At 35.2% G+C, this 17,997-nt stretch overlaps 1 long non-coding RNA gene across 18 annotated transcripts in view; it reads right to left on the reverse strand.

Moving 5' to 3' along the window:
- The window catches only part of LOC140609909 (uncharacterized), a 470,386-nt gene that overhangs the window by 64,888 nt on the left and 387,501 nt on the right, over positions 1-17,997 (reverse strand). For 16 of the 18 annotated variants that reach the window (XR_012011641.1, XR_012011642.1, XR_012011644.1 and 13 more), the window contains one exon: positions 15,824-15,905. The exons of the other annotated variants lie outside the window; for them this stretch is intronic. This is a non-coding gene — a long non-coding RNA (uncharacterized lncRNA). The remainder of the gene's footprint in view (positions 1-15,823; positions 15,906-17,997) is intronic. 18 annotated transcript variants of the gene reach the window in all.

Consider the following 17,997-nt stretch of genomic DNA (forward strand, 5'->3'; position numbering starts at 1 on the left):
AGCCTTTAACTGTTTTAAACGATCAATAATATTGTAATAACATGATATGGTGACAGTAACTGTACTTATCATGGTAAGCACTGTGTAATGTATAGAACAGTCAAATCACTGTGTTGTACACCTGAAACTAATATAACATTGTGCACCAACTAAATATTTTTTCAAAAAATTACTATAAGTTAAAAAACTTTATTTAAAAATAAAACAACCAAATGGAAAAAAAATCTGATACTTGATAAAACATTCATAATTGGGGAAAAATAATTATCTATAGTTGAGAATGAAGCCCAAATATGGTCAAGTTCCACATATCTATTTGAATAACCACTATAATCTACACCATCCATTGATTGATAGATGCAAATAATCTACTGATGCTACTTAGTTACCTGTCCTGATCCTGAAATAAGCCCATTCTTAAGTTATTCAATGTTAGAGGCAAAAATATCTAAAACAACACTATTCTGGCAAATAACAAAAGATAAAGTTTACCCTCTAAAGAGCATCAAGAACTTATAACTATTGGGACACCTGGGTGGCGCAGCAGTTGAGTGTCTGCCTTTGGCTCAGGGAGTGATCCTAGGATCTGAAATCTAGTCCCACATTGGGCTCCCTGAGAGGAGCCTACTTCTCCCTCTGCCTATATCTCTGCCTCTCTCTGTGTGTCTCTTATGAATAAATAAATACATATTAAAAAAAAAAGAATTTATAAATATTGCAACTAGTCCTGTCTAGCCTTATAAATATTGCAACTATTCGTAACTAAAATTACAATGTGCATAGCACCTATTCAGTCATCACTATAAGCTTTTTATGCAGCTTGACAAAGAGTGGATTCAAGGCAAGTTTCAGAGTTGACCCCACAACAAAAATCCCTGTCCCTTTATTCAAGCAACTTAAGCTACTTTCCTACCATGCAAGTTCCTGCAAAAGGAGATGATCTCTAAGATATCTCTATAACTAGATCACAACTGACTCTCACAGTAAGGCATACCAAGTCAAATATAAGGTGCATAGTTGTGTGCTGGCACTGTTAACATAGAATCCTTAATATTAATTGGTTAGAATCCCCTCAAGTGACTTTTCTACATCCTGAAGGAGACAAAAGATAATAACTCAAGTCTTGGAAGCTGAAATGACTTAGCAAGTATCTTGAGAGTGGTATTTTTGGAAGCCTTGAAACCTTCAAAGGGAATATGGAGAGAAGCTACTGATAACAGTGTGAAAACAGAGTAGGCATTTCAGCTTCTCTCCCCCTTAAGCCTTCTTCTCTGATAGCACTCCACAATTATCATGCCATGAGTATCAAAGAAGTTGTTCCATAAATGGTAAGTTCAATTTTAAGAAATGGAAAAGCTTTTGCAATACCTCTTTAAAGGAAACCACCTATTAATGGAAAAGAAATTACTTACAGGGACTACTGTAAAGTCATTGGTCTAAACTTGCTTCACCAGCAACTTTCCCTAGAATAGCAGAAACTGAGAAAACTGAGGTCTGTCCCCTTTAAAAACTTGCCAAAAGATGTCTCACCATGTTGATTTCTTAAAACTTAAGAAGGCACCATTGAACAGTGCATAACTAGTGAACTCTGATTAGACATTAGGGTCACTGGGGAGTTAAAAAATTCTTTTCTGTGAAAATTCATTAAACTGGATACTAAATATTTGCAAATTTCACAGTATATAAATTTTATTTTAGTTAAAGTACTACAAATATTAAACTGTAGTTAGTGGGTTTTCTTTTCATAGTGATATGGTATTTAACAATCCTGAAATTACTTTCAGCGTCCTTTACACTTGAACAAATGAATACATTTAAGTACTGTGTGATACTGGATGGGATTTTAAAATATTATTATTGTATCTTTTAATATAAATAGGTAAGTTGATAGACACATAAATTTATACATACGTAAGGTGTAAATTTACATACATACACATATATTTCCTAGTCCTTTCTACAGAAAGAATCTACAAACAATGACACACCCGTGGCAATAATGTCTAGAACCCAAATCTTCATTTTAAAAAATCCTCCACTTGATGAAATCAGAGATTCATGAAGAAACATTTGATTCCAGGGCTAGGGCAGGGAAGGCATAGACTACTTGTCTTACCACAAAGGTTAAGGCATAGGAATGTGTCAAAAGGATACAGAAGCCAAGCTGAAGAAGCTTAAGTTAGCCAAATAAGGGATGATTTGATTCCAAAACAAATGAAAACAACAACAACAAATTATTCATCACAAAATAATGCCAGCTTATAAATAAATAAGGGAGGAATGATAGAGGGGGAAAAATCATTATTTTACAGTAGCTAATTTGATAAAACACTCAGGCAGGAATCATCACTGAATAAACATCTCCTGGGTGAAAAGATGTAGAAGAGGAAGGTAAATGTGCAGTATCACTTCACACAGGTAGACTATCACCTCACACAAATTTATAAAACTACCATCAAGCCTCAAATGAGCTCAGTTCCTGATAGAATTAAAGTGGTTATGTATCTGATCAGCACAAGTAAGATAAATCCTTTCTTGGAGATTTTTTTCTTTTTTTTCATCAGGAGCATTTATAATTACTTTAGATTAAATGAGATGCATTTGATAAAAAATTACTATGTATGCCAAGATATTTAATAAAAAAATTAAACTATGGAAGTTAGATAAATTGGTGGATACTTTAACCAGGGATTGAGATTTTCTAAAAAGTAAAATTCTAGAACTTAAAAATATATCTAAAATTAACACTTCAAAAGATTCAACATCTAATAACAACAGACTCAACAGCTAATAGTAGGAGATAGATGTTGAAGAGAATGTGACCTATGCACTGAAGGAAGGTCAATAGAAAATATCTAAATCAAAGAACAGACAAAATATAGTAAATATCACAAGAGATATGAGAGATAGAAAGGAATGCCTCATATGTGTAAGTGGAGAGGAAAGAGAGAATGTGACAGAAGTAGTATTTGAAGATACAATGGCTGAGAATTCTCCAACTTCTGTAAAAGATACAAGAGCCACAAATCTAAGACATTCTAGAAATCCAGACAAGTTAAATACAAATAAAAGCAAAGATAAATCATCATAGTTAAACTGCTCAAAATCTAAAACAAGGATAAGTTGTTAAAAACAGCCATAGGGAAAAAGGACAGAAAAAAAAAAAAAAAAAAAGAAAAAGGACAGTCTACCTTCAAAAGATAAACTTTATCTGTGAGAGGTGGTTTCTCAAAATAAACACAGTAGAGTCAAGGAAATAACAAATGGTATATTTGAAGTGCTGAAAGATAATAAATTCCAGCCTATAATTCTATTCTTGACTTCAAAAATTAAAAACATTCAAACAATAAAAAAAGAATTCACCACACACTTTTACTTCATTAAAAGTAATACTAAAATTAGTTCTCATGCAGAAGATAAAATGATCTCAGATAAAACATATACTTCCAAGAAATATTAAAGAGCAGAGAAAAAGTAAAATATGTAGGTGAACATGAATGAAAATTGACTATACAAAACCATAGTAGTAAAGTCTTTTAGGGTTTCATATATATGTATAATCAAACTGTCATCAGTAATCTAGAAGTTAAAAGTAGAATAAAGTCAAAGTGTCCAAAGCATTTTCTCTTAATGGAAAGGTGGTACAGTATTTGTTTATATTATATTGTAATAAATCAATAACACATGTGGTAATCTCTAGAGTAGCAAGTTAACAAAAGGGAGAATGGAATACGAAGAATATCTGATTAAAAAGTAGGTAAGACGGAAGAGTTAAAGCAACTAAGACAAGTGGGTCAAACAGAAAATAAATAGTAATTTGGTACATGTAAACTCAAATATATAAATAATTAAGTAAAATGGACTAAATATTCAAAGTAATGATAAGACTGTCAGAATGGATTTTAAAAATCAAATAATATTTGCTTAAAAGAGTCCCATTTAAAACATAAATGGTATCAAACAATAATCTACAAAAATTCAAACACAAAAGAAGGCAGTAATGGAGAAAATGAGGGACAAAAAACCTAAAAGACATGAGAAAGCATAAAACAAATTGGCAAAAGTAAGTGCCTTCTTATTCTAATTAAATGTCAGTGGATAGGGCAGCCTGGGTGGCTCAGCAGTTTAGCACCGCCTTCAGCCCATGGCCTCATCCTGGAGACATGGGATCAAGTCCCATGTCAGGCTCCCTGCATGGAGCCTGCTTCTCCCTCTGCCTCTCTCTCTCTCTCTCTTTCTCTCTCTCTCTCTCTGTTTCTCATGAATAAATAAATAAAATATTTTTTAAAAAATGTTGGTGGATAAACTCTTCAATCAGAAGAGATAGGTTGGGAAGATGGATATATTTTTTAAAAAGATTCAATTATATGCTGTTTATAAGAAACCTACCTTATTTCAGGATGTACATTGGTTGAAAGTGAAAGAATACAAAAAATATCTCATGCGAATAGTAAACAAAAAAGAGCATATGTGGCTATACTAATATCAGACAAAATAGACTTTAAATCAAAAGCTGTTATAAGAGTTAAAGAAGGAATTATATAATGATAAAAGGGTCAATTCACCAAGAAGATATAACAATTATTAACATGTATGTGCCAAACACCAGAGCTCCAAAATATATGAATCACACATTAACTGAAGGGAGAAATAAACATCTCGATAGCAATAATAGGAGACTTCGATACCTCCCTTTCAATAGTGGATAGAACATTCAGACAGAAGATCAATGAGGAAAGAGGTGACTTGAAAAACACTAAAGATCAATTGGACCTAGTAGGCATACACAGAACATTCAGTCCAACAATAGGAGAATATATTTTCCTCAAGGGCACATTGAACATTCCCCAGAATGTTAGGGAAAAAGAAACAACTGTTTAATAAATTTTAAAGTATCAGTATCATACAAAACATCATTTCCAGTCAGAACAGAGTAAAACTAGAAATCAGTGGTAGAAGAAAAACTAGAAAATTAAAAAGTATGTGGAAATTAAATAATATACAAACAACTGTGGGATCAAACAAGAATCATAAGATAAATTAGAAAATATCATCAGACAAATAAAATTCAGAAAACATACCATAACTTAAGGGATGCTGCAAAACCAGTGCCAAGAGGGAAATGAAGCTGTAAATGCTTACATTAAAAAAAAAAAAAAAAAAGATTCCGAATCAACAATTTAACTTTATACCTAAAGGGACTAGAAAAATAAGAACCAAATGCAATTCTAGAAGCAGGAATACTAAATAAAGTATTAAACATTACAGCAGAGACACATGAAATAGAGAGTAGAAAAACACATAGAAATCAACAAAACCAAAAGTTAGTTCTTTAAAAAGATAAACAAAATTGACAAACTTTTAGCAGATTAACTAGGAAAATAAGACTGAAATAACTAAAATCAGAAATTAGAGAGAAGACATTACTACTGATTTTGCAGAAATAAAAAGGATTATAAGTGAATACTATGAACAAAAAATTATGCCAAAAAATTTGATAACCTAGACTAAATGGACAAATTCCTGGAAACATGCAACCTACCAAGAATGAATCATAAAAAATAGAAAATCTGAACTGACTGACCCATAACTAGTAAGGAGATAGGATCAGTAATCAAAAACTGCCAACAAGGAAAAACCCAGGAACAGGTGGCTTCACTGTTGAATTCTACCAAACTTTTAAAGAACTAACACTAATCCTTTCCAAAATATTCTAAAAATTGAGGTGGAGGCAATACTTCTGATTTCATTCTATGCAACTAGCCATAGCTTGAATACCAAAGTTAGCCAAAGACACTCTAAGAAAACAAAGTTACTGATCAATACCACTTATGAGTATTGATGTAAAAATCCTCATAACATTCTGGAAAACTGAACTCAACAGCATACTAAAAGGAGTATGCACAATGGTCAAATGGGAATGGAATGATGGTTCAAAATATAAAAATTAAATATACCACAATAATAGAGTGAAGGAGGAGAAAATCCCATGCTCTACTCAATTGATGCAAAGCAAGCATTTAACAAAGTTCAACATCTTTTCATGATAAAAACACTCAATAAACTAGGAATAGAAGGAAATTATGTCAATACAATAAAAGCCCATATATGAAAAAAACATAATTAAGATCACACTCAATGATGAAAGACTGAAAACGTTTCTTCTAAGATCTGGAACAAGCAAAACAAATACATTAATAATAATAATAATAATAATAATAATAATAATAATAATAATAATAAATACCCTGTTTTTACTACTTTTATTCAGCATAGTACTAGATGTCCTAACCAGAACAATTAGGCAATAAAAAGAAATAAGTACATCTAAACCATAAAAAAAATGGCACTGTCTCTGTTTAGAGATGACATGATCTTATATGTAGAAAATCCTAACAATTCCATCAAAGGAAAAAAAAAAAACCCAAAACCTGTTACAACTAATAAATGAATTCAGCAAAATTCAGGATATAAAATCAACACACAAAAACTATATACATTTTTATACACTAACAATGAACAACCCAGAAAGGAAATTAACAAAACAATTTTTAGAATAGCATCAAAAAGAATAAAATACTAAGAAAATAAGCTTAATTGTGGAGATAAACTATCTATAAACACAAAGCTAAAAAAAATGTTGCTGACAGAAATTAAAGAAGACACCAATAAATGGGAAGACATTCAGGTTCATGGGTCAGAAGTCTTAATACTGCCAGGATGTTAAAGTATTCAGTACCTTCGGGATCCCTGGGTGGCGCAGCGGTTTGGCGCCTGCCTTTGGCCCAGGGCGCGATCCTGGAGACCCGGGATCGAATCCCACATCGGGCTCCCTGTGCCTGGAGCCTGCTTCTCCCTCTGCCTATGTCTCTGCCTCTCTCTATTTCTCTCTCTGTGACTATCATAAATAAATAAAAATTAAAAAAAAAAAGAATGCTAATTCAAAAAAAAATAAAAATAAAAAATAAAGTATTCAGTACCTTGAAAACACTATCCTAAGTGAAATAAGCCATTAAACATCAAGAAATGGGATCCCTGGGTGGCGCAGCGGTTTGGGGCCTGCCTTTGGCCCAGGGCGCGATCCTGGAGACCCGGGATCGAATCCCACGTCGGGCTCCCGGTGCATGGAGCCTGCTTCTCCCTCTGCGTGTCTCTGCCTCTCTCTCTCTCTGTATGACTATCATAAATAAATAAAAAAAAAATATATATATATATTAAACATCAAGAAATATTGTATGATTCCACTTATACAAGATACCTAATGTGTTCAAATTCACAGAGACAGAAAGTAGAATGGTGGTTGCTGGGAGTTAGGGGAAGAGGCAATAAGGAGTTCGCATTCAATGTGCTTCAATTGAGGAAGATGAACAAGTTCTGGAGATGAATGGTAGTGTTGGTTGCACAATAATGTGAATGTGCTTTACACCACTGAACTGTACACTTAAAAACTGTAAGAAAAATAGTATATAACATAAAAGTTATATATATTTTACCACAATAAATTATTATAAAAAAGCAGAATGTTTGAAAATAAGAGAATAAAAATATGCCATGCAAAAATATATAATGCAAATAAAAACATTAAAACCACAATAGCTGCACATTATTATTAGATAAGGTAGACTTTACATCAAGAAAAATGACTAAAAATAAAAGGGTATGTTTCATAATGATAGAATGGCCAATCAATAAGGAACTTATCACAATTCTAAATTTTTATGTACCTAATAACATAGCTTAAAAATATATAAAGCAAAAAGTGACAGAACTTAGAGAAGAGCCACACTCACAACCATAGTGGAAGACTAATATACATATTTTAATGGTTGATAGAACTAGCAAACAAGTAGACAAAAATAAATGGTATAAAGGAAGTGAAAAACACAATGACAAAACTTACCTGACACAAAGACAACATTATATTCAATAACAATAGGATACATATTAATTTCGAGTACACATTGTTCAAAGGCTGGGTCACAAAGCAAGCCTCAGAAAAAATGTAAATATGGAGATTTGTCAGAGTATTTCCTCTAATCACAATAAACTAAGCCAGAAATCAATAAGAAAAATATAATAAAATCTCCAACTCTAAACAACCCATGGACTACAGAAGAAATCAAAATAAAAGTTGGAAAATGTTTTTCATGGCATGATAATAAAACATTTAAAAACATCAAGAAGGGACACCTGGGTGGCTCAGCGGTTAAGTGTCTGCCTTTGGCTCAGGGAGTGATCCCAGAGTCCCGGGATGGAGTCCCACATCAGGCTCCCTGCATGGAGCCTGCTTCTCTCTCTGCCTATGTCACTGCTTCTCTCTCTCTGTCTCTCTGAATAAATAAATAAATAAGTAATCCTTAAAAACATTTTAAAAAAATCAAGAATACAGCTCATTGGAGCACAGATACAAATTAACAGCTTTAAATGAATATATTAGAATTTTTTTAAATGTACCATCCCCCCTTCAAAAAATGAGCCAAGCCTTAATCTCAAGAAGCTAAGGGAAAACAACAAATCAAATATCCCATTGATTATTGGCTTAGTCCATTCCTACTTCTATAATAAAATACTGATTCTTGTTAGCTCATAAAAAATAGAAATTTATTTCTCACTGTTCTGGAGGCTGGGAAGTCTTAGTGCCTATAGATTTGGTGTCTGATGAGAGGTTCTGGTTCATTGATGGCACGCTTTTCACTGTGTCCTCATATGGCAGAAGGAAGCAGGGACCTGCATCAAACCTTTTATAAGAGCACTAATCCTGTTCATGAGAACTCTGCCCTCATGACCTAATCATCTCCTAAAGCCCCATATCATCTTGGGGGTGAGAGTTTCAACCCATGAATTCTAGATGCACAAAACCATTCACACAATAGTAATTATTATTTGTAATTATTATTTACAAAGATAAAAGTTGCCTTTACAACAAAGAGTTGTGGCAGACACTATCTGAGCTACAGGACAACAAGCTAGCATTACTACTAATGAAAGAAACCTATATTGAGTTACTCCTGATGTAATGCAAGGGTAAGTGCATAACATCACCAATTTCAATTCTTGCCAAAATGTGTATTTGAATCTAAAAGGGAGGAAATAATTCCAGATTGTAGAAGATTCTACTACAGAGCTAGCCTGAATTCTTTAAAATAAGAGTTATAAAAATAGATTCTTTTTAAAAAGTCAGTGGATGTTCCAGATCAGGGTCAGCAAACTCCTATAGGAGATAAGACAGTAAATATCTTAGGATTTGCCCTATGGTCTCTGTTATGGCTATTCATATTTTGCTCTTGCAGCCCTGAAAGCATTCATGGGCAATACATACACATATGAGCATGATCATCTCCCATTAAAGCTTTATTTATGAACACTGAACTTTGATTTTATATAATTCACAGAACATTATTTTTCTTTTGATTTTTTTTCTACCATTTGAACATGTGAAAAACATTCTCACCTTGCAGGTCACACAGAACCAAGTAGTAGGCCAAATTTGGTCCTGTGCTCTACTTTGCCAACCTGTATTCTTTTTTTATTTATTTTATTTTTTTTATTTATGATAGTCACAGAGAGAGAGAGAGAGAGAGAGGCAGAAACACAGGCAGAGGGAGAAGCAGGCTCCATGCACCGGGAGCCTGACGTGGGATTCGATCCCGGGTCTCCAGGATCGCGCCCTGGGCCAAAGGCAGGCACCAAACCGCTGCGCCACCCAGGGATCCCAACCAACCTGTATTCTTGATTACAGGGATAGAGACAGGAAAATGACATGCAATGTGTGATCTTTGACTGGGTCTTGAATAAAAAAAAGAAGAAAGAAAGACAGCAGTAAAGTATATTTTTGAAACTGAGGAAATCAGAATTTGGATGTGTAATAAACAAAGTAAGCATATTATTTTCTAAGTGTTAGATAACTTGAATGTAAAAATGATAGTGTGGTTATGGAGGAGGATATTCTTGTTCTAGGCAAGTGCAAACTGAATATTTAAGAGTCAAGTGACATAATGTCTGTCACTTCCAAATGGACTAGGAAAACAAAAGAGGGAAACAAGTGTGTATATGTATGTGTATTCATATGAGAGACACAAGATGATGGAAGGCAGCAAGAAACAGATTGAGTAAACAAGGCAAAATACTGATCATCAATAGCTTTAGGGGAAGAGAAGGGTATTTATGGTACTGTTGTTTCAAATGGTCTGTGCATTTGAAATTTTCAAAGTAAGAAATTAGGGAAAATAAAATTAAATTAAAATACAATGTCCAGGCCCCACGCCAGAATTCTAGATCAACTGGCTTGTTGTAAGACTCAGACATTGGAATTTGTAAGAGCTTGCAATTGCAGCATGGGTTGAGAACCACTCCTGTAGGAGAAAAAAAAGGTGTATCAGGAAGGGAGATGTAGGTTTTCTCTGCCACTTGCCTTCCACAACTTCCTTCAAGCTATTTGGTTCACTAAGCCTTAGTTTCCAGGTCTATAAAATATGACCACTACTGCCAATGGCAGAGAGTTAACACGTTCAATGTATCTAAACACATCTAAAAACTCTAGCAATACATGTACAAAACTTTAGGAAACTTGATTGCTTGTGTCCTGTTAAGGAACTGAAAAATAAATAAATCAAAACAAATCTTTCAATGGTGTGAGTAAAAGGAAAGCGAGTTTGGAAATCACAGATGTCACATTCCTCCAAAGTTGCAGACAGCAGAGTTAGAGGGTATAGAGAAACAGAATGCAGAGCTAGCCACCACTTTTTAAGTAACTACACTGTGTCAGGCTTTGTATTAATTTTACAAATATTTAACTTTAAATATAACCTTACAAAGATTATTTCATTTAATACTCACAGCCTCCCTAGAAAGTAATTCTTTCCATATCACAGATGTGAAAACTGAGGCTTAGAAAAGATAAGTGATGTTCCTGAGGCTACATAGATGGTACACAAATGTAGGATTTGATCTGTTTGCTCATGTAATTTCAAGACTAAAACTATTAGTCACTATGATCTATGTCTTTTTAAAGTATGAAATCTCAACTCCTTTGATTTTGTTCACTCATAATGAGTCAATCTTCTGGGTAGCACCCTATCTCTAAAACTACATTCTTGAATTGTCATCATTCAGATCATAGATTACTCTTTTATTAAATGATGGAAATGTGCTCCATAGCAGGGCAGGAGACAATCTGCCCACATATATGGTGATTAATCTGTAAGAAAATATCTCATTGCTGCAGTACTGGAGGAAGAAGTCACTCAACTTAAACCACAGATCAGATGCTCCATCTTCAGGTTTGTACAAACAAACAACATGAGGTTTTATAATGTGTATTCATTTACTCATCCACTAATCCATCTACTCATTTATCTACTTTTATACATTGATCCATTATTTATTCACATTTATCTATTTATTTAATATATTAATTCTTCCAATTATTCATTTAATCTTTCAGTCAAAAAATAATAATTATTAAGGAGTGCCTAGGTGACTTAGTCAGTTAAGTGTTTGACTTAGGCTCAGGTCATGATCTCAGGATCCTGGGATCAAGCCCTGCTTTGGGCCCCCTTATCAGTAGGGGAGTCTGCTTATCACTCTCCCTTTCCATTTGCCTCCCCCCACTCGTTCTCTCTCTCTCTCTCTAAAAAAAATAAAATCTTAAAAAAGTAATTACTGAGTCATTACTATGCGTCAGGTACATTTCTAGAAGCTGTGATACAGAATCCAACAAAATAGATAATCATCTCGGCCTTCATAGCACTTACCTCTATAGGCCAAAAAAAAGTAAACAACAATAACAACAAAAATAAGTAAAATACATAGCAGAATAATTAGTAATTAGTGCTAAGGAGAAAAAAAAAAAACACAAGGAAGTAAAATAGCAAATGTTAGACAGGATGAAGGTGATAAAAATTTAGATAGATGGCCAGAGAAGCTTCACTGAAAAGGAAAAGGTGACTTTGGAAATGACTTTCATTAGAGAATAAAGGGAACAAAGGAAGCAAATTAAAAAACTCGCACATGTACATATATGTACCTACACACATATGCATGTGCACATGCATGTATGTGTGGTACGTATATATGTCAATGTATCCCCTTCTGCATTGAAAATGTGTTACTACTATATGTGTGGGTGTGTATCAACTGGATTAAATAGGCCACAGTGACATTGTTGATTTTACTGTGGGACAGGTAGAAAATTGGTAAGAATTTATGGACTGGCATTGGCCACACTTCAAGTAGCACTGACTTAAGGCACTGGAGGTCCAAGTAAAGTTATCAGGTTTTACAAAAATAATTACAGGGATTGAGGCAGAAGAGTGATATGATTGAATTTATCTCTTAAAAATTTCACTTTTACTTCAAAGATTTAGGTTTCCTGAGATGCAAAGTAAAAGGGTCTTCATGCCATCACCATGTCTTCCTGGAATCTCATATTAACTGGAGACACTTCCTCTGTACTCATGAGGCCCAGGACCCTGAACAAGGTGTCGGATTTCAAAGCATTGCTTGTTGATACATGGACAAGTTTGGTTAGGAAACTGAAAAATAATTGAACCAGCTCAAATCCCTAGCACCCACAAGTCACCTGGATTGAATTCTCTGCCTTTGCCAATGACACCATCCCTGTATCTCATTTCTATCTGTTCTGTTAGCAAGGAACTGCATTCAAAACCAACGGTGGGTGTCTCTGACTTTGAAAACTAGCCTGCCATCTAGAAAAGTGGAGTTAATTACTTATACCAAGTGACTGAATAACCAAGGGAATGTACTTTTGATGATGCTAATATATCAGCTTTATTGTAACAAGGTTTTGTTGGTCCCTTGACAAGACACTATAATACATAAAAGGCACACTACAAGCTTAGAAATGTCAAAACAGCAGCCCACCAAAGGAGCTAGGACATCTCAATGAGCTATTTTGGGGAGCTCATTGCTCTGAAAGTAGGGTGGACTGCATTTCTACTCAATGTTTAGTTAATTGAGCTTCAAATAGGGGAAATTTGAGTAGTTTGCAGCCCTTCTTGTACCTGAAAACAAACAGACTTAGCACTTCTTCATTTGGCTTACCTCTGCTTTTACTCTTATCCTCCAGCTAACCAACAGTAATAATGCTTCCAATAGAACTGTATTATGGCTACTTAACTGCCAGAAAAACACTGAATTCATCCATTATCTTTGATAAGTATGGTCACTGAGGGACATAGAACCATTTCCAGTCCCTGCCTCTCCTGGTCCCCATCTCCTGGAAGTAGCAACCCAGAAAAATCATTCCTTAGAGAAGCTAATAGTATGAAAGTTCCCTGGATTTTAGGATAAAGGAAAATGATCAACTCCTTTCAGGTGGCCCAGGGTAGATAGGAAAACACCTCTCCTCTCCCCACTCTACTTCACCCTACCTCTGGGATTTCCACATCCTAATCCCTGGAACCTGAGATTATGTCACATTACGTGTTGAAAGGGACTTTTTTTTTCTTTTTCTTTTTTTTTTTTTTTTTTTAGAGAGAGAGAGAGAGAAGGGGAAGAGGCAAAGGGAAAGGGAGAGAGAGAGAATCTTAAGCAGGCTCCAGTATGGAGCCTGATGATCTTGGCCAAAATCAAGAGTTAGATGCTTAACCAACTAAGCTACCCAGGCACAGAAGTTACAGACTTTAAATTAGGGAGACTATACTAAATTATCCAGATGGATCCAATGTAAACAAGTGGGCCCTTTAAAGTAGAAGACAGGCAGTATAGTCCATGAAAGAGATGCAATGATGGAAGATGAGGCAAGAAGAGATTCGAAGTGTAAGCAGGACTCCTTTGCCATTGCCAGCTTTGAGAATGGAGGAAGGGGGTCATGAACCAGTAAGCCAAGGCAGCCTGGAGAAGCTGGAATCAACCCACAGGTGACAGCAAAGAAACAGATAGCTCAGTCCCACAACTAAAAGGAACCAAGTTCTGCCAACAACTAGAATGCCTGTAAAACACCTTGTCCTCTCCAGCCTCCAGAAAGAAATACATTCCTGGTGACACCTTGATTTTAGCTCAGTGAACCCCATGTTGGACTTCTGACCTACAGAACTATAAGATAAAAAAATTGTGTTATTTTAAGTGACTAACTCTGTAGTAATTTGTTATAGCAGCAATGGAAAATTAACCCATGGTCTTTGAACGGCAGATACTTAGAAGACATTCTGTGACATTCAGAAAAGCATGGCACTAAAAAAGTAAGCAAGTATCTTCTGCCCATTTCCTTTAGCCAATTTAGTTATTTCATTATATAAGTTTGGGAAGAAAAGGAGAGAGAGAGGGAAGGAGGGGAAGTGTTAGGAGGGGAGGGGAAGAGAGGAGAGAAAGATTGAAAAAGAGGAAAATGAGATAGACAGAGGTAAAGAACAATGTCTACAAATGTCGTGGTCTTGAGATACCACCATTCCCCTCAGTGAGCACACACCCCAGGGAGAACCTGAGTCTGATGTTCTCCACTGAGTCTCAGGCCCTACACAACTCTCATGGTATAAACATCTTGTTATATTGAGTATGACATAGAAATGTGATGCTAGCATTTAATGAAACTTATTTTTCAGGGGAAAAAAATGGTCCTCAAGTACACAAGTCAGCTCCATCAGCTGGCAGTCAAAGAAAATATGATTCATTCCAATACTTACAGAAAACCTGGCTGTTCTTGACTAAATATTGCTTACATTGTTCTCCAACAGAGCACTTGCTCAAGAACATTAAAGGGTAAGTGAATACAATTTTGCCTTAAAACCTAACCTCGAGGAAAAGTGATTCTACTCTAAAGATAAAGGATGAAGTAGAATAGTTTTTCTTATTCACAGACATCCTCAACAATGAATTTTAGTTTGAACAGAAATTCAATTATTGCTGTTAGAGTTAAACAGAGATACACTGAGAGTTTCTCCAGCTTCCAAAAGTGAATCTTGACCTGGAGATCCCTTTTCAAATTTCACTCTCTGCAAACCTCTGACCCATAGGCTGAGGCCTGACTGTACGCTGTCCTTATTCCAGGCTAGCCAGTGGCAGTTCCCTGGCTTGATCCTTCACTACTCTATCTCACTGACATTTTTCTAATGCTTGGCCACATAATTGCCCAAAATGGTCTCAGTAAGCTGTGAGCTAATAAAGAATTAAAATGGATATTTAATAGAAAATTTTCAAGGAAATAAAAGGCTCTAATATGCAAAGGAGTGTTCCTTTTAACTGTGAAATCTCAGCCACTCTGACAAGCAGGAGGAGTTATTTTAGAAGACTCTACCAATCATGTATTCATGATGCTTGGTGTCGAGGTATGAAATCATAATGATCATGGGAAAGATCTCAAAGACATTGAGAAGATTGTGACCTAACCCCGTTAACTTACTCCTGGGCAAACATAGGCTAGATTGAAGATGTTCAGATGATTCACCAACATGAGTTAATGGTTTTGCCAGCAGCTCCTAGCATTATGATGCATTCATTGCTCACCATTCATTCATTCAACAAATATTTAATGAACACCTGCCAAGCACTGGTTTAGGTACTGAGGATTTAATCATAACAAAGTACAGTGAAGTGAAAATATTTTGGCCTAGAAATTAGTCTAATTTCCAAATGTTCTTTCTAACTTGCCTTTTAATTACCTCTCTATTTCTCCACTGAATTATTTATGTATCTAACTATACTTTCTCAAACACTCCCTTCCCAGGGGTCACAATTAAGATCCTCCCACCCAGAACTTTATGTCTTTGTACTAGCCTAATTTTCATAACCTGACATAAGTAGCCCATAATTCACATTAATCTCTAAGCATCAAACAAAACTCAAGAAATTGTTACAGAGTACTTACCACATAGGAGCATCAATTCAAGAGCTGGTGGTCATATAGCAAGGCATAAGATGGAATCCCCTTTCTTCAAGGAAATTAGAGTCTACTTAGGAGCATAAAATGAGTATCCTTAAAATGGAGCACAGGAAGATATAGGGACAGTTATATCCAAACAAGAAAATGTAGTTTCTATGCAAAATAAATGCTAGCTCAGAGGTTTCCCAGAAAGGGTGTCTTATGGCCTCAATTTTCATAATAGTTAGAACTACCCAGGAATGGATATGTAAGGAATTTCTGAAAAGAATAGTATGAGAAAAATAACTAGTGAAGTAGAAAAGCCTCAAATGCATTGGAGAATAATAAATAGATGGATTTTTCTCTACAAGGGATCGAGCTATATTTGGTGGAGGGGAGGAGTAGAGATATACAATTATTCTAATTTGTATTGAGAAAGCTTTCCTAACTTGGAAGTGTTAGCTAAAAAACAAGTTCTTGAGTCTTGCCTTCTTTCCCTTGATACCTTTTGCCCTCATCATATCTAATCTCCCCCTCTGGACTCTCCCCACTGGACAGATTTTCCATCCTCAACCTGAAAGCTTTTGCCTTGACCATAAGGGCTACCTGAAGCATTATGGACATCATAAACTTTCTGTAGAACTAATAAGTACCACCTTTTTAGAATAGGCAAATTCAAATAAATTGAATTATTTCAAATGTGAGCAATATTTTATATTTAATATGTGGAATTCACAGTATTCCTTGTCATGATTTTTTGTTCAAGCAGGTGATAGTACTTAATGTCAGGGTTAGGATGTTGGGAGACCTTCTAAAATTATGAGGATGTTAATTGCTCTATCAATCACCACAACTGATAGCTCTTGGTTTCAGGCCTACCAATGAGTCACCTCATTGACTAGACCTACCTAGTCAAAGTAGGTAGTTTTTATGGATTTAAAAATAGCTAAGTTTGTCATGGGAAAAGTGCCAGACTCAATTAAAAAATCATCTAACTTTCTCAGATCCTGAGGATCATAGTCCTCATTAACAGGTCAATACAAGAGCCAGTCCATACCTTTCCAAGTATATACTTAACACCTACAAACACTAAAGTATAGAAACAGTGTTGCATTTTGCCCTGCTTTATTTGCCTTCTTTAAGCTTACCTACATGACTAATCTTACTGCTTTATCCCCCTAGTAGAAGATACGCTAGCTGAAAGTCTACTCTAGGCTATAAAAATTAACTCTTATAATCTCTAACTGTAGCTGGTCACCCCAAATGGTACTCATGAGGTTAATCATGTAGTTTCTGGTTTTCATATTTATTAGAAGAATGGTAGGTCTTTATGAGGTAAAGACATTTAAGTTGCTCAGGTTTCTGAGAGACTGAGAATAATAGGTTTTATTTTTTTTTTTTAAGATTTTATTTATTTATTCATGAGAGACACAGAGACACAGGCAGAGGGAAAAGCAGGCTCCATGCAGGGAGCCCAATGTGGGACTTGATCCCCGGACCCCACGATCACTCCCTGAGCCAAAGGCAGATGCTTTAACCACTGAGCCACCCAGGCATCCCAATAGATTTTAACCATGAGACTGAGGCATACTAGATTTTAAGAAAGCTTATATTTGCTCCATCTGGTCAACCTAGGGAAATGATTGCTTTTGAAAAAAGAGTCATAACATTTCAAAGGCTTAGAAACAGCTGTTTTTGTTCCTCTCATGTGGTTTACTTCCTTTAGGTAAGCTAGTTCAGAAATCATCCACAAGGCAAGAGGGAATAACAAATTCTAATTCCCAATGTGTGATTTCCTATCAATTTAAATTTTCCCTTCCAATTGGCTGGGAAACATCCCACCCAAGCTCCTCACAGTGGAGGCTTTCACATGACCCTGTACTTAGGAGGATCCCTCTCTTAGTTTAATATTCTACTGTCACTGTCTTGAAATTCTTAATATCTTTTTAGTAAGGAGATCTGATTTCATTTTGCATTGAGCTCCACAAAGTAGTCAATGCTGCTTATAGAAACATTACATCAGAATGCTTTTGGCTACAAATAAACCCAACCAAAATTGACTTGGCCCATGAGAAACAATCTTAAATAACAAGAGATCCCAAACTGGGTTAGCCCAGGACTACTTTAACTTAACAATATCACTAATGAGGCACAAAAAAACAGTTATAAAAGCTTTTAGG

The sequence above is a fragment of the Canis lupus genome, chromosome 19 (genome assembly GCF_048164855.1).
Source record: "Canis lupus baileyi chromosome 19, mCanLup2.hap1, whole genome shotgun sequence".
In the NCBI taxonomy this organism is placed as follows: Eukaryota; Metazoa; Chordata; class Mammalia; order Carnivora; family Canidae; genus Canis; species Canis lupus.